Genomic DNA, 24,549 nt, shown 5'->3' with positions numbered 1-24,549 from the left:
CTCCAACTCCTACCCTCACCACTCATAAGTGCCCAGTGAAATCTGACTTCCTCACCATATCTCGGTCTTCCCTGCTGCTTAATTTTATCCCATAAATTCGGAATCACGAATAACCATTTCCCTCCCTTCCCTCAGGCGAATCCTCTCTGCCTTAAATTCAAGGTTTTCTTTGCTTGTTTTTGTTTTTTTTAACCTAAGACTTGTAGAAAGGTAGTTGCTTCCAATAACTTAACAGTTAATTAGGTTATAAAACGGTTAGGAACATTGCCACTGTCAGATTCTGGTAGTTTATTTCTTCGCTCAATTAGTCACATCTAATAACTTTAAGGCCAGTAAAGGTAAAGCTCGGGATTAAGATCGCTGTATCTTACTTGATCAGTGCAAAATAATCCAGATTTCTAAAATTTTAAGGCCTACAATTTTTAAGAAATACTAATTTCATAAAGTATAAGTTCAAAAGATAAGTGGAAATTTGAACATTGTTTACGGTGTATACATTGGCCAACTTTCATTTGGCAATAAGAGAAATCTGAACCAAGGTCTGAGTATGCTGTTGGGCTCCTCAGCTAAGGCGACACCCACACAGGGCACCCAGGTGTGAATAGGTGGTGGAGGAGAGTGGTGAAAGGCAGGACATGTTACTGGATCTCCAGAGGACTATAGGCAACCTGTCCCAAGCTCTCTTGTTTTCCTTCTCTGCCTACCTAGAGCCCCATATTCTGGAAGAAAAAGATTAATGCTTAGAAATCAGAAACACAGGAAAAGTTAAGGTTTTCGGATAGAGAGTTTCGAGATCAAGTATCCTTATGTTTGCAGACCACATAATTATTCATTCAAAAAACATTTATTGAGTATACTATGTCTCAGGCACTTTATTAGTTCCCAGAAATAGAAATACAGGAATGTAAAAGAAGGATTTATTGTTTTCAAAGTGCTTACTGTGCAGAGGAGGAGCCAGGTAAATAAACAAACTCAGTGTGATAAACACTGTAGTAGGAAAGTACACTAGGTGCCTTGACACACAGTTACCCCAGACTCAGGCAGGGTCAGGAAATGCTTCAAAGAACATTTAAACTTGAGGATGACTAGGAATTAGTGTGTTTGTGTGCTTTGGTGGAGGAAGGAGAAGGGAGAAGTGAGTGAGAGCATTGGGAGCATAGGTTAGGGTTACGGTTAGGGCAGCGAGAGTAAAGTGCTAGAGGCGTGAGATCAAAGAGTAGTTTGGTTCAGCAAAGAGTTCAGCATTGCCTGTGGTAGGATGGGATTGAACGGAGTGGCAAAAGGGGACACGAGAAGGTAAAGGAGACAGATCATGAAGAATCTTGTACAATATGCAAAGAATGTAGAGTCTTTTCTAGAAGCAAGGGAAAGCCATGTCAGGATTGGAAGCAGATGAAATTTTGGTAAGGTATACATTTTAGAAATGCATTTTATGCACTTAAAAAAGATGAGAGCCTGAACTGGCACTGGCAGTGGCAGGAGACAGAACTGAGGGAAATCAGACACTATTCAAGGAATAGAATTACTAGAACCTAGTGAGTAAATTGCCTGTGTCTGGAGGTGAAGGGTGAAGGAAAGTTATCAATTATGATGCTTTGGGTTGCAAGCAGCAAAAAACTCAGCTCTAACTGGCTTAACCAATAAACCAATATTGACCTGTCTAGATAGAAAGTCCAGTGAAAAGATGGGCTACAGGGCTGAATGATTCAACAGCTCAGTGATGTCATTAAGGACACGTTTCTTTCTTGTTTCACTGCTTTTCTTTCCTTAGTATTGGCTTTACAGTTGCCAACAATTCTTATGGCTGTGAGTTTCATCATCTAGGTCCAAGAAGAGAAGAAGAGCGAGTATTTATGAAAACTCTTTTAGAAAGGAAAGAAAACTTTCCCAGAAGCCTCAAGAATTGATTCATGGTGGCCAGGGGATGGCATGAGGCTAGTTATATTAGGATAAAGACATATGCCCTGCCTCTAGGTCCAAAGCTGTGATGAGAAGGTGTGGATATCCCAATGAAAACTGAGGTGATTACCTAGAAAAAGAAGAATGGAGGCTGAGAAGGAGAGAACCACAATACCTACTACTACAAGGAAGGAGAAAGATGATGACTCACAGATGTTTGGCTTATATGATTATGAGCTAGTGATGCCATTCACTGAGTTAGGGAATACAAGACATTGAGCAGATTTTGAGGAGTTCATTTTGAGAATTTGACGAGTTCATTTTGGATATGCTGAGTTTGAGATGGCTCTGAATCTAGGTGGAGAAGTGGAGTGGGCAGTTATATATATGAATCTAGTGCTCTGAAGAGAAATCTGGACAGCAGAAGATATAATCGGAGTATACCATCATATAGATGGTAACTGAAATTTTGGGAGCAGATGAGATCAGCCAGGGAGAGAATGCACAGCAGAAAAGGAGGAGCCAATAATAGCATCAAGGTATCTTCATGCTCTTCCTGCCTACGTCTTAAGTGCTGGGAACATCAGCACTTAAAGAGTAGGCAGGAAGAGCATGAAGATGCGTTGGAACTAGCAAGAGAACTAGGACATATTACAAAGTAGGAAAATGTAATCTATTACATTTTCAGGAAAGAAAGTCAATAAACAAAGCCAAAAATGACAGAGATGGTAGAATTAGCAGTCAAAATATTAAAACAATTATTATAAATATGTTCTATATGCTGAAAGAGAGAAATTAAAGACATAAAAATGGAATTTCTAGAGATTAAAATTGCAACTTCTGAAATAAAATTTTCACTGGATCAGATTAACACTCAGAAGCAGATTAGGCACTCATAAGAAAAGATGAGTAAACTTGAAGACATAGTAGAATCTAGCCAAAATAAAGCACACGAAGAACAAAAACCAAAGAAAAAGAAAAAGAAAAAACCAGAGAGCCTTGGTGATCTGTGGGATAATACCAAATATTCTAATATATGTGTAACTGGAGTTCCAGATGAGAGGAGGGTGAGAGGGGTGATAGAAAAATTATTAGTAATATGGCTGAAAGTATTTTCAAATTTGATGAAAATTATAAATCCAGAGACTCAAGAAGCTCAGTAAGCCCTCAGCAGGATAAACACACACATTCCCACATGCTCACAAAAACCACTGCAAAAGACATCATTAAATTGTTGAAAACTAGTGATAAGAAAAGATTAAAAGCAGCTGGTGGAAAAAAAGGTAGGTTATGTATAAGGAAACAGAGACAAAAATTCAGTAAACTTCTAATTAGAAACTATGCAAGTCAGAAGACAATGAAAGGGCATTTTTAAAGTGCTGAAAGAAAAAAAAGTCTGTCACATAGAATCCTATATTTAGAGAAGATATCTTTCAAAAATGAAGGCTAAAGAAAACAAAAGCTGAGAGAATGTTGCCAGCAGAACTGCATTACAAGAAATGTTAAAGCAATTTCTTTGGCATAAAAAACCAAAACCACATGGAAACTTGGATTTATGCTAAAGAATGAAAAGTGCCGGAAATGATAACTACATGAGTTAATATAAAAGACTTTCCCCTCATTTAAAAAAATTTAAAAAGATAATTGACTATTTAAAGCAAAAATTATAACATATAAGTAGAAGTAAAATGCTTGACCACAATAACTATTTGAACTCAAAGGATGGAAGCAGGAAATGGAATTATATCGTTAGAATTTACATTATACTATTATTTGAAGGTAAATTGTGATAAATTAAAAATGCATATTCTAAACCTTAAAACAGCCCTCAAAAATAAAACAATCAGGTATAGCTAATAATAAACAGGTATAGATAATAACAGGTATAGCTAATAAAAACAGAAATATAGACGAAATCTGTGTCCCTAATGACCATGGAACTGACATACAGCTCTGGACTTTTCACCTCCTGACTTCTTTTAAGTGAAAGAGAAATAAACTTCTGTCTTGTTTAAAGGCATATTTATTTTGTAGTCTGTGCTATGTACAGCTGAACCTGATCAGAATAGTCACAAGCCTAAAAGTAGTTTCATCAAGTGCATTTCCCAGAATCAGGCAGACCCGCACATTGCCCAGAATTTGGCCACATGGCCAATAACTTCAACACATGTTCTGGAGTTCATAATTGTCACTATAATTCCAAGGATAGTTCATCTTTTGTATGAACATCAATTACTATTAATTCAATCAGTTTTTCTTGAAGGAGAAGATACATGTAAATTGCTTAGCGTAGTCCTTGGAATATAGTAAATGCTCAGTCAATATATGTTACTTTAAAACAGATCCACAATAATAAGATAGATGTACCTTAGACATATGGTGGGGTTTGTGCTCCAAAGTTAGGTGTAGAAAATCAAGGTGGCATTCACTTATATACCAAAATCTGTGAATCTCTTTTTGAAATTGTATCCACCACACAGTTCTGTATAGTGCTTCAAAATCTGCAGTCCTTTGAACAGAGGACAGCTCAGTCATGAAAAGTGAGTGCACCTCTGATTACCATCTACTCAGTCCACATATCTAGTTTAATACCTTCATTTCCTTGACCAAAGTAGCTAATCTTTTGTTGTCTATCTGCAATTTCAAATTTGGTATATTCAGATATCTAGCCATTTCAGTCAGAAAGTGAATCCTAAGGGACTAACAAGTTGGATTATTTCTATCCCTTAAATTCTAAAAAGTTTTTCATCTTGGGAAGTTGCTCAGTAAATTTCAGCATTTCCTCTACCGTATGACTATGTAAAAATCAACTGAAACTATGTTTCTACTCTCCCCCAAGCAAATAAAAATGGTATTTAGGATATGAACATAAGGAAAAATCACAATATTGGTACCTTTCTCTAAAACATCATGCGATAAATCTAATTTACTAGTACATGATGCAGAGGAAATTGGACACACCAAACTTTTCTTATGACTTGAAAAAACTGTTGCAAACTTGTTTTTCTCCTTTTATTGGAAAATTTTCATTTCCTGCAAGTGAACATATCTTTTTATGTTTAGTACAAATTTCTCTTATTTTATACGTACAAATGATTATATACTGTTAATTCATGTATGCCAAAAGTTATTTTTTGTTGCTAAAAATTCAGGCAGACTTCCCTTTGGGATCAGAAAGACCCTAGACTGCATTTTGGACTGCATATCGGACTCTTGCTGAGATTCTTGGATTTGAGAGTAATAAAGTATGTGTGTGTGTGCTCGTGCATGTGTGTGTGTTCATTTCAATATTCAGATAATAAATAGGTTCTCTCTCAAAACTCCTACCTTCCAACATTCCTCCCCCAAATAAAATTATTCTCTCCTAATGTCCTCAAAGTCTCCAAATAGCTCATAGCCAACATGGAACATGTTCCTATTTTAAACCTGTGAATGGCACACAATTTGAAGGCCTGGGCTTTCACTCAAAAGATCTGTAGGCCCCAAATGCTGGCTCTGACATTTTAGATATATTTGGAAAATGTCAAAGACAAGCTAGTTAAGATTTTAATGTTTTAAAGGAGTATGCTTGAACACCAAAGAATGCAGCCTATATATTCTCAGTATTAGTCCAACCAACATGAGTGCCAGCAGTTATTTTGGAACTTTAACAAATACTGAATAATGAGAGAAGTGGAAAACTCATGAAGAGAAAATTTAGATTGTGTTTCCATCCCTATCGATTTATTTACTCATGGAATAATTACTTGTATTTTTGTACCTCAAATTTCATGCATTCATTCTTTCACCAAATACTTATTGAGCATCTACTATGGTGCCAGGCTACGGACACAAAGATTAATTAGCCATGTTCCCAACCCTGAAAAAGCTTATAATCAAGTGAATAGATAAGTGCAATAAAATTTTATAGGCACTTTTCTAGAACGATGTTTAGGGAATAGTGAGAATGTAGACGGGGTAATAATCAATTTTTCATGAGAATGCAGTCAGAAAACACTTCTAAGAGGAGTTGGTGGTTGAGCTGAGTCCTGAAAAATGAGAAGGTGTTCATCAGGTAAGCAAGGACATTTCAGTATAACTAGCACTTTAAGAAAAGACATGGAAAAATGAAATAGCAGGGCCTATTTAGAGAACTACAAGCCGTTCAATATGGCCAGATCATAGGGTGTGACATGGGCACCCTGAATGTTGAGGTTGGGGGAATTTTCTGGGATCAGATAATGAAAGTCATTGTATGCCATGCCATGCCATGCCAAGAAGTTTGGCAATGAGGAACTGTTGAAAGATTTTAAACAGAGGAGTGACATAAATCATATTTATCTTTGAGCATGGTGATCGGTTAAGGGACTATGCAATAATTCAGGTGAGAAATGATGGACAAACTAAATAGCTGTGGAGCATGAAAAGAAGAGAACAGATACCAAAGACATTTAAGAGGTAGACTGAACAGGACTTGATTGCTGATTGGATGTGGGAGGTAAGAGGAAAAGGAGGGAAGGATAATGTGGAGGTTTCTGATTGTGTAACTGGGCATTACATATTGGAGTTATTCATTAGTATAGTGAACACTAGAGGAGAAGCAACTTTGTAGAGAAGGATATGATGAATTTCATTTTGGACAGTTAGGCTTGAAGTGAACTCTATGATAACCAGTAAACATCAGATAAATATTTAGGACTCATCCCATCACTGAATCCAAGAATGTGGATAAGATCACCCAGGAAGAGTGTGTAGAGTAATGATGATGACAGTATTTAACATTTATTGCATTATTAAGATCTTATTTGTGCCAAGCAACTGCTGTATAATATTTCATTTAATCTTTGCTACCACCCTATGAGATAAGTACTTGCAATGGTTAATTTTATGTGTCAACTTCACTGGGCTAACGGAATGTCCAGATATTTGGTTAAACATTATTCTGGGTGTGTCTGTGAGGGTGTTTTTGCATGAGATTAACATTTTAATTGGTAGACTGAGTAAAGAAGATTGCCCTCCCTAATGTGTGGGCCCCATCCAATCAGTTGAAGGCCAATTTGTATAGAACAAAAAGGCTGACCCTTCTGCAAATAAGGAGGCTTTTCCTCCTGCCTGACTGCCTTGAGCATGGACATTGAATTTCCCCTGCCTTTGAACTCAAACTGAAACATTGGCTCTTCCTGGGTCTTGAACCTGTCAGCTTTCAGACTGGAACTACACCATAAGCTCTCCTGGGTCTCCAGCTTGCTGACTGCACATCTTAGGACTTGTCAACTTCCATTAATTGTGTAAGCCAAATCTCTTTGTGTGTGTATGTGTGTGTGTGTGTGTGTGTGTGTGTGTGTGTGTATATATATATATACATATACATATACATATACATATATATATATATATATATATATATATATATATATATATATATATATATATATATATATATATATATATATATATACTATCGGTTCTGTTTCTCTGAAGAACCCTAAACTAATACAAAACTTTAACAGTTGAAGAAACCAGGGCTTATAGGCCTGAGGTTACTCAACTATACAAAATTGTGAATCTAGAATTCAAATCCAGGTTGTCTGAGCTCAGAGCTTGATCCTTGAGAACCAGGGAAAAAATCTTGAGGAATACCAACATTAAGGGCTGGCAAGAGGAAGAAAGAGACATTCATGAAGGAAACAGAAGGAATAGCAGAGAAGTAGGAAGAACCCATTATGCATTATCATGGACTCCAAAGGAGGAAAGTGTTTTAGAATGGGGGAGGTTGGGTAAGATGAGGTTTAAAAAAATCCATTGCATTTGGCAGCTAAGAAGTCCCTAGTGTCTTTTTCCAAAGCAGTATCTTTTGGAGTATTTCAATATTTACAGTGAAAGGATATAAGAAATTTTAAAATATTTTATCAAAAATTTTAATTTTCTTATTCAAGATTAAAAACCTGATCAAAGAAAAAAATAATAAAAGATTAGATCTGGGTCTAACCAACAAATTACTTATAGTTGAAAAACCAATGCTTTATATTTTCAGACCAGTTAAGCATTATCATTAATATATGATTCTAAATCTTTGAGATATTCCATTTTTAATTTATTGACTTTAATAGATACATTACTGTGGAAAATATGTCTATAAGGTTGTAGATATCTTTTTCAGATAGGGTTTCATAGAAAAGGACAGTACCTCTGACTGTGATAGAGGAAATGGGAATCTTTTTGCAAAACAAAATACTCTTGCAAAAATACAGATGGTAAATGAGTGTTCTTTAAAACAAATTAAGATATTTTCTAAATCTAAGAGTTTACAAAACAAAACCAATGAATGCTGGACAGGGTGTGGAGAAAAGGGAACACTCTTGAACTGTTGGTGGGAATGTAAATTGATACAGCCACTATGGAGAACAGTATGGAGGTTCCTTAAAAAACTAAAAATAGAATTACCATACGACCCAGCAATCCCACTACTGGGCATATACCCTGAGAAAACCATAATTCAAAAAGAGTCATGTACCAAAATGTTCATTGCAGCACTATTTACAATAGCCAGGACATGGAAACAACCTAAGTGTCCATCAACAGATGAATGGATAAAGAAGATGTGGCACATATATACAATGGAATATTACTCAGCCATAAAAAGAAATGAAATTGAGTTATTTGTGGTGAGGTGGATGGACCTAGAGTCTGTCATACAGAGTGAAGTAAGTCAGAAAGAGAAAAACAAATACCGAATGCTAACACATATGTATGGAATCTAAGAAAAAAAAAAAAGGTCATGAAGAACCTAGGGGTAAGACAGGAATAAAGACACAGACCTACTAGAGAATGGACTTGAGGATATGGGGAGGGGGAAGGGTAAGCTGTGACAAAGTGAGAGAGTGGCATGGACATGTATACACTACCAAACGTAAAATCGATAGCTAGTGGGAAGCAGCCACATAGCACAGGGAGATCAGCTCGGTGGTTTGTGACCACCTAGAGGGGTGGGATGGGGGGGTGGGATAGGGAGGGTGGGAGGGAGGGAGACGCAAGAGGGAAGAGATATGGGAACATATGTATATATATAACTGATTCACTCTGTTATAAAGCAGAAACTAACACATCATTGTAAAGCAATTATACTCCAATAAAGATGTTAAAAAAAAAAAACAACAAAAACAAAACAAAACCAATGGGTGTGACAATGTCCTTAATTGATTCTTCCCTGTTTTTCCTCCACCATCCCTTTCCTAGCTTCCATTGATCTGCTCACGTTTTCCTTATTTCCCCCCATTTTATCCTTCTCATAACATGGTTCCCAGTTAGTGGTGTCACCGACCTCTTAGGGGGCATTTAGAAATGTGTGTGGTCATTTTTTGTTTTTCACAATGACTGAGCACTGCTATTGGCATTTCATAGGCAGGGCCAGGATTACTGCACAAAGGAGAAATGTCTTACTCAAAATGCCAATTGCATTGACTGGTTAGGTGGTTATACATTCCATATCCATCATTTCAATGGTTACCCTTAGATTTTTAATAGGGTATACTTATTTAATCAACATTTTAAAGCAGCTCCCAAACAATACAAGGAATTCAGAAAGATTCTGATCATACCCTGTCTGCCCCACCTTCCATATTATTGTTTTTAGTACTACCTTGTTCTTAACTCTCTAAAAGTCAGTTGTCATTGTTATTTTATTTTTTTTTTACAATAAGTGCTTATTTATATTTGTGTCTACATTCTCACCAACCTCTATTTTCTGTCACTTTCATTTTAGCTATTCTAGTGAGTATGTAGAATCCCACTGTGTTTTTTATTTCCATTTCCCTGATGGTTAATGAAGTTGAGCAACTTTTTATAAGAATATTGGCCATTTGGGAATCCTTTCTTTGAAGAGTTAAAGTTAAAATCTTGCCCATTTTCCTATTACAATTTCTTTTTATTATTAATAGAAGTCCTTTATATATTCTAGTTATAAGTCCTTTATCATATATATATGTCTATATGTGTATATTGTATAAATATATATGTATATAATATTTTTACTACCTGGACTAGTTTTTATGAAAGTTTCTCAACTTGAGAGTCTCTTATCACAAAGGTAGTATAAATCCAGACCCTATAGTCACCAATTATGGAGCTTTGGGTTTAGATTTCTCCAAGGAGAATTTTTTTTCTCTACTCAGAACTCAGAATAGAAAACAAACTGCTTGCAACTTGTCTAGTCTGCTAGACAAAACTTTTCTAGCTCCTTTTCACTGATTGTGCAGCTATTTAGAAGTCCTGGCATTAGCAGGAGTCCCAGTTCTAACCTTTGCACTGCAGGTGGGAGGGCACATCTCTTGTCCCCATGTGGGCATTGAAACCCTGGCCCCCAGCCCCTCAGGCCTAGATTCAGGTCTCTGACTTTGAGTCCCCTCCCCCTGACACAACATTTTTTTTTCTGGCAGCAGGGATTTCTCTTTCTTTCTCTCAAGTTTCATTTTTGTTTCTGTTGTTATATTTACCCAGCATGTCTATGTATTTGTATCAGAAAAGGTGGCTCCAATTAGCTCAGTCTGCCATGATAGAGGAACTTATTTTTCATTCTTTTTGAAAACTATTTCAAATACTTAGCCATATACCATTACTTTTAAGAACACATCCAACTTTCTAAAATACTACTTCATTAGTATTCAAGTAAAAAAGAAACACATTGACTGTTAAGCATTACAGTCTCAGGTGGTAGTATAGAAACTCTTGTTACATGGTTAGGGAATACTGGGAAGCCAGGGTAGGATGGGGAGAGGGTTTTGGGTGAAGAATCATATTTAAATTTGGTAAGTTACAGGACTATAAGCTCACGATACTCACTTTAATTCTCCCTATTTCATCCTCCCAGCTAGGTAGGTGCCCCATAACCCAGTCTTCCTTGTTTCCTCTAGTCCTCTGAGTTACTTTAATAAGTAGCAAGTTACTCCTTAAACTCCTCAGTTTTTTTGGTTTCTGTTTGTTTGTTTTAATCTCTTTGTAGACTTAAGTACAGGAATCCTGGACTTTGCCAATAGAAATTTCCCATTTGAGTTCTGCCTCTCTGAGGATTGATCCTTCACAACTACCTCTCTTGAACTGGTACTGCTTTAATATTTTCTCACATAATTCCCCCATGCAGTTTCACATCCTGCTTTAATCATCTGTGTCTCCTCCTGCTTGTCCTGCCTCCACAGTTACCTCTCAGAGCTCAGTTTCTTCACAACCCCACCCCACTGTGTTACCATGCAAAGCTCCCAGCCTCCCAACCTGAGTCACCATACGCCCCCTTCTAGTGTTACCAGCCCAGGCTCCTGTCCCCAATCTACCCCGTCTCTTCTCAGATAGAATCAGCATTGCACATTAGTAGAGATACAGTTCCATCCATTTGACTAGACTTAGCCAGCCTGGAGGTTTTCAATTTATGGGAGTACTTTTTTTAAAATGTAGTACTTGGAAATCTTTTTATTACAGAAAATTTCAAATATACAGAATGGCAGAGAATAGTCTAATGAACCCCATGTACCCATCATCCAGCTTCAACAATTTTCAACTCCTGGTCAATCTTGTTTTATCTCTACCTCTACCACACCCACTGGTTTATTTCAAAACAAATCCCAGATGCCATATAATTTCATCTGTATTTCCATATGTGTCTCTTAAAAAGTGGGTATCTTTATTTTAAGAACATAACTATAATGCAATTATCACACCTAAAAATACCCTCTCTTGAATATTTCTTTAATATCCTCAAATATCCAGACAGTTTTTATGAACTGAGATCCAAAAAAGAATATATATGCCGTTGGTTGTTATATCTCTTAAGTTTCTCTCTATTAAAAAAAAAAAACAGGGCTTCCCTGGTGGCGCAGTGGTTAGGAACCCGCCTGCCAATGCAGGGGACACGGGTTCGTGCCCCGGTCCGGGAAGATCCCACATGCCGCGGAGCGGCTAGGCCCGTGAGCCACAACTACTGAGCTGGCGCGTCTGGAACCTGTGCTCCACAACGGGAGAGGCCGTGACAGTGAGAGGCCCGCGCACCGCGATGAAGAGTGGCCCCCGCTTGCCACAACTGGAGAAAGCCCTTGCACAGAAACGAAGACCCAACACAGCCAAAAATAAATAAATAAATTTATTAAAAAAAAAACAAAAAACAAAACCCAAAAAAACCTTTGTGTTACGGAAATTTCCAAACATATACAAAGTAAGCAGTATAATATACGTACTCAACACCCAGCTTCAACAATGATCAACAGTCTGTCATTCTTGTATCATCTATACATCCACCTACTCTCCAATTTCCATTCAATTATTTTTTTACAGTCTTTTGAGGTAAAATGTGCATGTATTTAAATATACAAATCCTAGTTGTACAATTTTGACAAATGGATATATGAATGTAACCCAAACCTCTGTTATCACACAGGACATTTCCCTCTCCCTAGATGGTTCCCCTGCGCCTCTTACCTCCTCACTGGCAACCACAATTTTGATTGTTTTAAGCCTTAGATTAGTGCCTGTTCTAGAACTTTATACTATTTTATGTTCAGCTTCTTCTCTGTATAATGCCTGTGAAATTCATCCTTGTTGTTGGATCAATCTGTTTCTTATAATTGCTATCACTATTACATATGTTTATCTTTTCTCCTGTTGATGACATTTGGTTAATGCAAGGTTTTGGCTAATGAGAATAAAGCTGCTAAGAACATTCTTATATAAAACTACCAGTGATTATTAAGTCTCTTTTAAGCTCCAAGTTGTGTGTGTGTGTGTGCATGCGTGCATGCATGTGTGTATGGAGGTTGTTAGTTGTTGAAGAATCCAGGTAATATGTCCAGTAGAATCTCTCGTCTGGATTCTGCTGATTGCATCCACATATATTTCACATATTCCTCTGTCCTTTGCATTTTCTGCAAATTAGTAGTTAGATCTAGAGGCATAATCAGATTCAGGTTCAATTTTGTCAAGACTATCAAAGGGGTGCTGTGCACTTCCATTAGAAGATTCGAAAAAAAAAAAAAAAGAAGATTCGTAGTGACTGATGTTCTTTTATTTGCCACTGTAACTCTGGGATAGATTTCTAGAAATACAATTGTTGGATCAAAAGATAAATGTATATATAATGTCGCTAGATTTAACTTACAGGACTTTTCAGGGGCTTATCCACTATAATATGCTGTTTAGTGAGGTATTAGCCAGTTGCAGTAATTTTACTACATGGAAACACACACACACACACACACACACACATGCACGACTGAATCTCATTACTGGTAATAGTTATGTTTGATAAAGTCACTGTGAACACTGAACTAGCAAATACTGAATGATTGCTTTTAGAGGAAATACAAGGTTAAGTTCCTGCGAGTGTCCGGTCCCAACATTTTAGTCAACTGATCAGTACATAACCATGTTTTATGTGTACTTCTGTTTAAAGACACATTATTTAATATGTATTGTTGATTCATTAACATTGAACTCACAGTCAACAGCACTACAACTCATGCCAAATGAAGCTTGTACTAACACATATTTTCTCCAAAGGCAACATCACAGTCTTCTTGCACTTAGGAACACTAGACAGCACCTCAGCACTACATTTGTGCGCTGTTTTAGACATTGAAATCACCAACGAAAAGCACAAACATATGAAAAATTTGTCACTAAATGGACCACAAAAAGGACACTTGTTGACAGTGTGAGAGTTGAAACAAGAAGGCAGAGCATTGTGTTTCTCAGTCTCAGGTAGTAATGTGAGCACCAGGTGACTCAAATTTTGGCTGTTCTTCATACGTTCATGAATGATCTGCAAATCACTATGAGTATTGAATTGGGGGTTACAAGTAAATTTTAGTGAGTAAGCAAATTCACAAATATGTCCTCCACGAATAATAAGGATCAACTGTATATATAAAACAGGGTTCTCATCTCTTCCGGATCCCCAGAATTGGGGCAGATAAAAAGAAGAATAAATTTCCTATTTTCAGCAAACTTGAAGGGACTATATTCCCATGAGTCTTGTGCTTGATTTGGTGTCCCACCCCCAAATATGTGTAGATTTAAGGGTTATCATGACTCACTGTGATAGGAGAAGATGTAAGTAAATTGGGTTTTAGATATGATGACATTTTTACTAAAAAAGAATCCTATCTAGGTGACAAAAAAATATCATATGTAGAGGTAGAAATGGCATGAGGTCTAGAAAGATAAATATAAAAGTGTCTAAAAAACTAGCTAAATATATGACTTGAAAGAAAGAGAAGACTGAGAATTGAGTACTTAATTAAGGCAAAAAATCCATTTCTAAGATATTTCAATGAAGAGGAAATGAGAGACATACTACCTAATGAGGATGTCTGGTGACTAGAAGAATCACTACTAGATCTACTACTAGAAGTAGAGGTGGGGCACAAACAGAAAAGACTTTGCCTCGCCGATGAAAAGGAAAACAATTCTGACTTGGACTTGAGGGTATATGTATGGGAAACTTTAGTAAGAATAGACCAAGTGATTGCAGAATACATATGGGTAAAGGAAATTGTCTCAACGTGGGCATGAACCTTAGAGAACAATTTGTTATAAATCTGATTGATTAACTTAGTGGCATTAGATTAGTACAATAAATAAAACTGTATGCCTGTGATTTACATGTTGAGATAGATTTTATTCCTTCCAAGACCTCTATAAATTGTAGTCATATGTTTTGTTTTCTACTTCACATACTAAGCCAATGCTGGAGTGAAGAACATTACCAGGGATACTACAGGGGATACAGCATATCTCCAAACATTACCATAACAATTACCCTTTCCCACCTCTACGCACTAGTACAATTTTGGGGGGAGGTGACAACACTCCCAAGAAAATACACCACTAGACTTTTGCTTTGGTCTCATCCTTAAAATTTCTCTCCAGGTCAGATATCCAGACTAAGGCATTTCTTCGAGTCAAGTCCCAGAGACACTTCTAGTGCTATCTTGCTACCCTTGACCACAACACTTGTATCCTTACGTCAGAGACTCCAGTTTCCTTCCCAACCTCAACCAGGATTCCCGTAAAACTCTTCTATAATTCCGTCTCTTACACACTCTCACGATAGCCTGTCCTAAGTCATGGTTTGTTAGCCTGGGTCTCCCTTTGTTTATTGGACATCTTGCTTGCACTCACTGGATTTAAGAATTTCAGAGACTATATGTGGGAAATGAAAAAAATGCTCCCTTGATATAGAGGGGAAAATGGTGCTGAAAAAGTCTACCAGTAGTATATACTTTTAAAGAAAGCAACTTGGCTAATAAGATTATTATTACTATGATAGACACCTACATTTTAGTTTCTGACTGGCCAGATTTCACAATATTTAGGAAAATTGTGAAAAGTAATTCTTACCTCCCAGAAGACTAGAATTCAAGAAAGCTCTGTCACTCAGAAGTAGTTTTACTGATTGAGAAGAATAAATTCAGTAAAAAAAATTCAGTAAAAACCTTGTCTGTACACATAAAGTAGTAGGACTGATATAAAATAAGAAAATAAGCCCTTTTGTAATTGCAGGTTCAGTTTGAACTTTTGTTTACTCCATTTCTAAATTTCATTGTTCAGTTAGAACCCTATGATAACACTTATGAGATTATGTTGCTATCCAAAGCAATCTGTTGCTATCCACTCCTCAACCATAGCTATTACCCTCATCGATTCCAAATTCCAACAGATAATACACTGGAGGGTTAGACTGGGCTAGGGGTTGCTGACAACTAGGTGATATGTAATAAGAAAATCAGAATAGGTCAAATCACTCTGAAGACAGATCCTCATGTAAAGCTGTGAGAGTCACAAAGGGCCTGATTAGTGACCCTGTCACTAATTTGGAGTCAGATCTGAGACTTGGGAATGGTCTTCACTGGCAGTCACTTTTGCCTCTCACCTTCCCCCTTGGAAAAATATCTGCTATGTTGCAATCACTGAGCAAATGCCAAATGCCTTCTGGGATGTTCTGATCCTGCCAGGAATACCCTGTCCCTCAAGCTCTCATCTGCTCCGTGGGAAAGTTTTTGAATTTCCAGTCTCTAGCCTGCTGCACCTAGATCCTGGGCAACCAAACCTAACAAGTGTGTGGTTCAAGTGGTCCCTTCGATCTCATGGGTAACCAAACATGTCCAGGGAACAGAAGAGAATTATCACATTGATGATAACTTGTGCCTGTTTAGAGCTTATGTGTAACTCTTAACACAGAGGGAAGAAATTGCCATTAGAATTCTACTGATATTGACACTGATATTACGATCACACTGATATTACGATCAAGAGTCGAATTATGTCTTGATTGATAAGCATAAGAAGGAACACAGTAAAAACCTTGTTTTATAGGTATAGTGAGATTGATACAAAATAATAAATAATCCCTTTCATAACTTGAGGTTCACTTGAAACTTTTGTTTATTCAATTTCTAGATTTAATTGAACCATGAGTGTATACCACTTAAGCGATTATTTTGCTCTCCTAAACAATGTTACTATTCACTCCCCAACAATAGCCATCTACTCTCATTTTTTACTCTCCATTTCCAAATTCCAACGGATTATTCAACTAGAGGATTAGATGGAGCTAAGAACTGAAGACACATAAGTGATACTTAAACACAAAGAAATGGAATACATAATGTAAATATCTGACAGTTCTATTCAATTATGAGACGAGTTTGGTGTTAAAATTTAGAAATACAACTGCTGTGAATTTTTACTGATGACATGCTGAATTGTGGCCTTAGCTATTGACACGGTTGGCCGTGTCAAAGGTTGGCCTTTATGTGAATAAAAGGCAAACATTTATATGCGACAACACAGGCAAACTGGTTAGCTTATAAGAAACTTCAAATCTATCTCTATAAATAAAACAGAGAAAATGGATTAAAATAACATAGTAAGAAAAAAAGATCAGTTATCTCACAGTCCTATATGGTAAAAATTCCAATTATCTTGAGATCATTTATCTAGCAATCAAAACAGGACCCACTAACCCAGAGGTAAGAATAAAACTTCTGAGCTGCTAGAAAAAGAAAGAAAGGAAAAGAAAAGAAAAGAAAAGAAAAGGTTTAAAAAGCTATCCTAGGGCTTCCCTGGCGGCACAGTGGTTAAGAATCCACCTGCCAATGCAGGGGACATGGGTTCAAGCCCTGGTCTGGGAAGATCCCACATGCCATGGAGAAACTAAGCCTGTGCGCCACAACTACTGAAGCCCGCGTGCCTAGAGCCTGTGCTCCGCAACAAGAGAAGCCACCTCAATGAGAAGCCCCCCACCGCAATGAAGAGTAGCCCCCGCTCGCCGCAACTAGAGAAAGCCTGCACTCAGCAACGAAGACCCAATGCAGCCAAAAATAAATAAATTTATTTAAAAAAAGAAAAAAGCTATACTAAAGCTCACAAACTTTATTAGTAGAAATTGGTCTAATACTTAAGCTCACTTAAATAAACTTGATTATTTCATTTCTGGGGCCACAGAAGATTAGAAACAATAAATTGTTTTTTTTCTCCAGTCATTACAGACCCTTATATTTATGGTGTGTTTACTACGTGGGAGGGATAGTTACAGAAATAGCTAATTCGATCCTATGAGGTATGTACTATGAGTCCCCTCATTTCACAGACAAGGAAACTGAGGCGGAGAGAGGTTGATAAATTCGCCCAAGAGCACACAGTAGAAGTGGATAGGGTCAGGATTCAAACACAGGTATTTTACCAGAGACCACACCGTCAGGTATTCGTGGCAGAGATACAGTGATGAACAGGTCTGAGGAGGTTCCTGCTGTCACAGTCTACAAGCGACAAGGAAATGTAAGAGAAGAGAGCTGGCAGGAGCAAGAACTGACACACAGCAGAACAAGGAAGGAGGTTGAGGGCTGGCGAGTACCAGACCCTTTACAGTTATTATTTAACTCTCTCTTTGCAACCATTCTGCAAGTTAGCATAAGCACTTTGCAGATGAAGAAACTGAAGCTGTAAAGAGTTAAATAAATTTCCCCAAACTGCATAACTAGTCAACAGTGGATCTGTGGTTGGAAGCTTAATTTCTTTCTCCTACACGTCACTACTCAAACACAGGCTCATAGACAGCGTTTCAGCCTAGACCACTCTGTATGAAAGGAAACAGCCCTGAACACACTACATCAGCCTGTGAGGGCCTTGGGTAATGCATAAAATGGTTAAATGTAAAAATGGTACAATAATGAATGTGTAAAATCGAGACCTGAATAATCAACAACCAGTTACATTACGTTGATTACTCTCTAAGAAAATGTATAGCATATTTTTAAGTCTAAAAATAGACATGGTGAAAATAAAACTAATTTGTGGATTTAAAGAAATGAGCTTCGAGTAACTGGAATATTTTGGAATATTTCTTTTCTAATGAAACCAGATAAAATTTTCTATATTGGGAAATAGTACAAATAGACATATTAAATAAAGGCTAACACAATTTTGTGTCACAGGGCCCAACAAAAATAGTCCCAACACTTTAATACCAGGTTGGATTATGTGTTAATACTGAATCAGGCAGCATCTAAAAAGTGTTTCTACAAGTTATGAGAGATTATAATTTATCAGGAATTCAAGCTATTAGGAAGGTAAAATAATTGAATTTCCCCCCATACCGTACTTTCGTGAGCAAAAAAGGACATTAGGTATTTTTCAAAGACTTCTGAACTTAAAATTCAGGTATTCAGTGCCAAGTAAACAAAGGGTTTACATTAAAGAACAATATACATGGCATGTCTTAAATTCAATGTTTATCTATGTTTCCTACACTTTCCCATGTACAGTGCTGTATTGATGATTGTCTCATAATGATAATCATGATCCACAATGTACCCCCTGAGCTATAAAAAGGCCAAAAAGCTAAAAACTACAGTCAACGTAATTTGGGAGTAATATATTTGTCTCTGTCTTTTAAAAAAATTAGCCAACTATTGCTTAACTCAGCGGTCCCAGCCTTTTTGGTCCCAGGGACCGGTTTCACGGAAGACAATTTTTCCATGGATGAGGGGGGTTTCAGGTGGTAATGCGAGCGATGGGGAGCGATGGGGAGCTGCAGATGAAGCTTCGCTCGCTCGCCCATCACTCTCCTCCTGCTGTGCTGCCCGGTTTGTAACAGGCCGTGGAGTGGTACCGGTCCGCGGCCCCAGGATTGGGGACCCCTGGCTTAACTAACAGCTTTCAGATAACTCATATCATTAGTTAGAAGATATTTTATTATTCTCCAGCCTACTCAAGGGAGCATTTGAAAAAAAAAATTATGGAAAGTAGTCCTAGAAATTCAAGAAAATCATGTTTTCATCTATTGCACATTAGTTGTATGGACCTGAATGCTCTTTTAAAGTCCCATGTCCTGCTTAGGTGTTTGGTGTATTTTTAATGAAAAAGTTTAATAATTTAAAAATAGCTCCTAAGAATTTTTCAGTTGGTTAATGATCATAGACAATTCAAACAGACAAAAATACTATTTGTTACTGAATAGCTTTAACATTTTACTGTGTTGCAAGAAAACTATGTGTGGGAGATAATTACTTAATTTAGACCTATATATTTGTGCACTCAAAAGTGGCGCTTTATGTCAATGACAAAAACATAATCATAAATAAAGGTTAAGTTCTGTTCAAGCCCTTTTGCTAATTGTGGGGGGTTTTCAAAAGAAATCAAAGAAATGGATGTAGTTTAAAGTACAAGAGAAAGCAAAACATTTTCTTCCTGAGCTTTCACACAGTGGAAGATGTGTAGCTACAATTACTTTTTCTAAAATTTCCAAGACAGTTCCAATGTTAATATTACGTTTTGAAACCATGTTAAGCCATTCGCATTGACTTTTGTTTCAAAATGTTTGGACACCAGAGAGGGTAATAGTCTAATATTGATATTTTTAGGAAAATCTTACTTTTACTTTGATTCCTAATGATATTTAGGAACATCAGAGAGTTTGTAAAGGTAGGTCCCACACTCATTTAGAAACTTAGAACATTTAATTAATAAAAAGTAACTGATTTTGAGTAGGTCTTTCTTCTGATGGACTTCAGAAGTTTTATGAAATATGATCCAAGTTTATAACAACACAGAGAAATTTACTTATGAAATTTCTTATGCCAAAGATACTCTGATAGTTCTTTCTTCCAGCCTTGGTCTTCATATAGTGCATATACACTGATTAATCTGTAAGTTAAAAAGAGTCCATCATCTATTATTAGGACAGCATTTCAACCATGTAAGAGAATGTATTTCTCCTTTTAAAAACATTTGCTATAATTATATTTTCTAAGGAATCATTTAAATATTGAATCAGTATGATAGACCTTATCAAAGCAACAATTGAGTAATTGGCCTAGAATGGTACTTTGCACACCTAGAAGAGGCTCAGCTAGTAGACTCATTAAAAGAACATTATGTCCTGTTTTTTTCCCGTTTAAAGGAAAGGAAGCATTTTAGCACAAGTATAAAGACAGGACATACCTACTTCTTGTTTATTAAGGAAAATGTTGAAAGGGAACCTTATCTCCACCTGCTTGACATCTTCTCAGAAAAGACTAATCTTTTAATTTCCTTTCCTTTTTCTCCTTACAACTTTTAATTGGTTCACATGTTCTAGACCTCAGGGGTCAATGTCATCTTTCATTTTTAATGTGGCGTGTCCTCAATTTCCTAATGCCCATGCACACACAGGTGGTGTGATATTGGTGGCTCATAAGACATACTTGTCTTTGTGTCATACTTGTATTATATAGCTTGTGTGACAGTTATGACATACTTCTTACATCTCAAATAAAGATTTAAATTTAATTCTTTTTTGAGATAATGCATATAGATGTCCCCTAAAAAGTATACATATATATGTAATAGACACAGAAACTTATATATTAGTGTCATTATTACTGACTCACAGTATGACCCTGAAGGTATTTTTTAATGACAAGATCATACACACGTACAAAAGAAGGAAGCTCTTAAACCATCTACATATTCATATAGATTGGATCTAAAAACTGCCACAGAGGGCTTCCCTGGTGGCGCAGTTGTTGACAGTCTGCCTGCCAATGCAGGGGACACGGGTTCGAGCCCTGGTCTGGGAAGATCCCACATGCCGCGGAGCAACTGGACCCGTGAGCCACAACTACTGAGCCTGCGCATCTGGAGCCTGTGCTCCGCAACAAGAGAGGCCGCGATAGTGAGAGGCCCGCGAACCGCGATGAAGAGTGGCCCCCGCTTGCCACAACTAGAGAAAGCCCTCGCACAGAAAAGAAGACCCAACACAGCCAAAAATTAATTAATTAATTAATTAATTAATTAATTAATTAAAAAAAAAAACTGCCACAGAAAGCTCAAGACTCAATTCAAGTCAGGGGACTGGAAATGAGAGAGCATTTCTGTTTATATTTGATTTCCTGGTGCTGTGTCTTTATATAACTAAGAAATGATGTGAATTCACATAATCATGGCCAACAGCCAAATCTTCCACAAGCACTTGTGAGCGTATGTGTATATTCATGAATAGATATATTAAAGATTCCTATCTTTGTAATTCATAAACTTCTTATGTCTAGACAGAAACAAATACAGTGCAATGTCTGAGCATTATTTCTGATGTGTGTGATAATAATTTGCAGAGACCACTTACACCGACTCAAAATATGTGAATTAAATGTGGTGCTTCTAAACAGAAGCCCTCTCTTTTTCACTCTGGAGAAAATAATTTGCTCTTTTACTTAACTATTTTTCCCCCTATGACTCCAGGGAACCCATGACTTCAATATATTTTTCTTGTAGGTATTTTAAAGAATATACTATAAAAATAACATATAGTAAATTCAAATTTAATTAAATAGGGAAATGTTTAAGAGTGCAACTTTTAGACTACACTCTTGAAATTTAGAGAATACTCTTCCCTGAAATTTTAGTGAGCTTCAAAATTTATAAATGTTTTGCCCTTTCTTGAATAAAACATTATCCAACATGTAATTGAAAAATACAAACTTAACATATCACAATATTATCATTGTGTCTATTCATCATATATGACGCACTACTTTATGTGATTGACCAATTTAATCTGGAAGTGACATGTGGCCTCTATTAGCTGCTTAAGACAGTCACAATGAGCAGCAACATGGATGCAACTAGAGATTATCATTCTACGTGAAGTAAGTCAGAAAGAGAAAGACAAATATCATATGATATCACTTATACGCGGAATCTAAAATATGACACAAATGGACCTATGTATGAAACAGAAACAGTATCAGGGACATAGAAAATAGACTGGTGGTTGCCAAGGGGGAGGGGAGTGGGAGAGGGTTCGGTTGAGAGTTTGGGATTAGCAGATGCAAACTGGTGTACATAGAATGGATACACAACAAGGTCCTACTGTATAGCACAGGGAACTATATTCACTATCCTGTGATAAACCATAATGGAAAAGAATATAAAAAATAATGTATATATATATATATATATATATATACATATACATATATATAACTGAGTAACTTTGCTGTACAGCAGTAATTAATACAGCACTGTAATTCAACTATACTTCAATAAAAAATAAATTACAAAAAATAGACAGTCACAGTAGACTAGATGCTGATTTTTTAAACTTAAAGAGAGCATCAGTGGTTCACTAAATTTTCTGGGCAGAGCAAGACCTTTTGCCATCCTGTAGGATCAAAATTCATTCTCTAGTTACGTCGTTCAACCTTCCTTAGTGTACACCAGAATGAGAGTCAGCAGCAGCTCACAAGGCCCCTATTTCACCATCATTCTGTCTCACTCAGCTCACAGCACTGCTTCTCTTTGCTGTTCCTTTGATATCTCCAGAGAGCCTCTCTACTGGCTCTCTCCTAAAAATGCACCCGCCCCCCGCCCTTCCGTGACCCTACACTCTCCTTTTAGCTCTCACCATCTCTCTCTCCTTCTCTTCCCATTCACGCTTCCTGAGAGAGGGCTATATTCAGTCCCTCCATTTTCTCATCTCTCATTCACTCCTTTATTATCTCTCTTTTTCCCTTTTAGTAAAATATGCATAACATAAAACTTGCCATTTTAACCATTTCCAAGTGTACAGCTCCGTGGCATTAAGTACATTCACATTATTATGCCACCACTACTGCTATCTGTTTCCAGAACTTTTCCATCTTCTCAAACTAAAACTCTATATCCACTAAACAATAACTTTCTATTCCTCCTCCCCCGCACCCCAAGAGCCCCTGGCAACCACCATTGCACTTGCTGTCTCTGAGGTTGACAGCTCTGGGTACCTCATTTAAGGGGAATTATACAGTATTTGTCCTTTGGTGGCTGATATTCACTTGGCATAATGTCTTCAAGGTTCAGCCCTGTTTCCTTTATTCTCTATTTTCCGACCCTGTCTTCTCCAGGTCACTGAAATGTTCCTTGCCGAGGTCACCAGTGATCCCCTATCTACTCCTCTGGAAAATCATCTTTATTTTTCAGTGGCATCAACTGCACTTGACACTTCTTAATACTCTCCTCTCTTTTCACCTTCAAGACATCCCTCTCTCCTGATACATTTCTAGCATTTCTTTGTGGGTTCCCCTCCACTTTAAATACTGTTTTTCTTTTGTGTCTATGTACATTCTAGAGCATTCTCCTTGGGTGATCTTGCCCATTCCCATGGCTTCTACTACCATCCACCTGTGGATTCCGACTCTATCTCCAACCTAGATTTCTCTCCTGAGCTCCCAAGGAGGGCAAACACCTGTAGCTGGAGACCTCCACATGAACGTACTATGGACAACATGTTCAAAACTGAACTTAGCATATTTCCCTCCAGATTTATATAAACAAATGGATGGAACCATCCTCTGAGTCATTCTTTTCTTTTTTTTTAATTAATTAATTAATTAGGCTGTGTTGGGTCTTTGTTGCTGCGTGCGGGCTTTCTCTAGTTGCGACGAGCGGGGTCTACTCTTCGTTGAGGTGCGCGGCCTTCTCATTGGGGTGGCTGCTCTTGTTGTGGAGCATGGGCTCTAGGCTGCGGGCTCAGTAGTTGTGGCACATGGGCTCAGTAGTTGTGGCTCATGGGCTCTAGAGCACGGGCTCAATAGTTGTGGCGCAAGGGCTTAGTTGCTCCGCGGCATGTGGGATCTTCCCGGACCAGGGCTCGAACCTGTGTCCCCTGCATTGGCAGGCGGATTCTTAACCACTGTGCCACCAGGGAAGTCCCCTCTGAGTCATTCTTGACTTTTAAATTTTCCCTACCCATAACATTTAATTGATGTCAAAGTTTTCTCAGTTTTGCCCACTGAAAATCAGTGGAATATCCATTCTCGCTGCTACTGCTACTTGTCAATTCAAGTATTATTCTTCTCTCTGGATCACTGCCACAGCGTCCTAACGAGTCTGCTTCCCTTCCTCAGTTTCATCCTCATCTAATATATTCTCCACCTGTTGCCAGAATGATCTTTCTACAAAACAAATCTGATTATATCACTCTCTGAATAAAAATTTTGAATGTCTTCCCATTGCCTTCAGGAAGAAGTCCAAACTCCTTAGCATAGAGCGTCATGCTCTGCATCTAAACCTCAGCACTTACTGCTTTCCCTTAGGCGTTACTCCTTCCTACAGGCGTGACAAACCACCCTGAATGCACTCTCCTCAGGCTGTCATGTCTTTGTACGTGCC

At 37.5% G+C, this 24,549-nt stretch overlaps 1 protein-coding gene across 4 annotated transcripts in view; it reads right to left on the bottom strand.

Annotated features, from left to right (window-relative positions):
• PELI1 (pellino E3 ubiquitin protein ligase 1) overlaps positions 1-24,549 on the bottom strand; it is a 129,248-nt gene that overhangs the window by 51,062 nt on the left and 53,637 nt on the right. The window lies entirely within an intron of this gene.

This window comes from Balaenoptera musculus, chromosome 13, assembly GCF_009873245.2.
Source record: "Balaenoptera musculus isolate JJ_BM4_2016_0621 chromosome 13, mBalMus1.pri.v3, whole genome shotgun sequence".
Classification (NCBI taxonomy): domain Eukaryota; kingdom Metazoa; phylum Chordata; class Mammalia; order Artiodactyla; family Balaenopteridae; genus Balaenoptera; species Balaenoptera musculus.
Note: the sequence above shows the minus strand (reverse complement) of the source record. Positions and strands in the feature narration are given on the sequence as shown.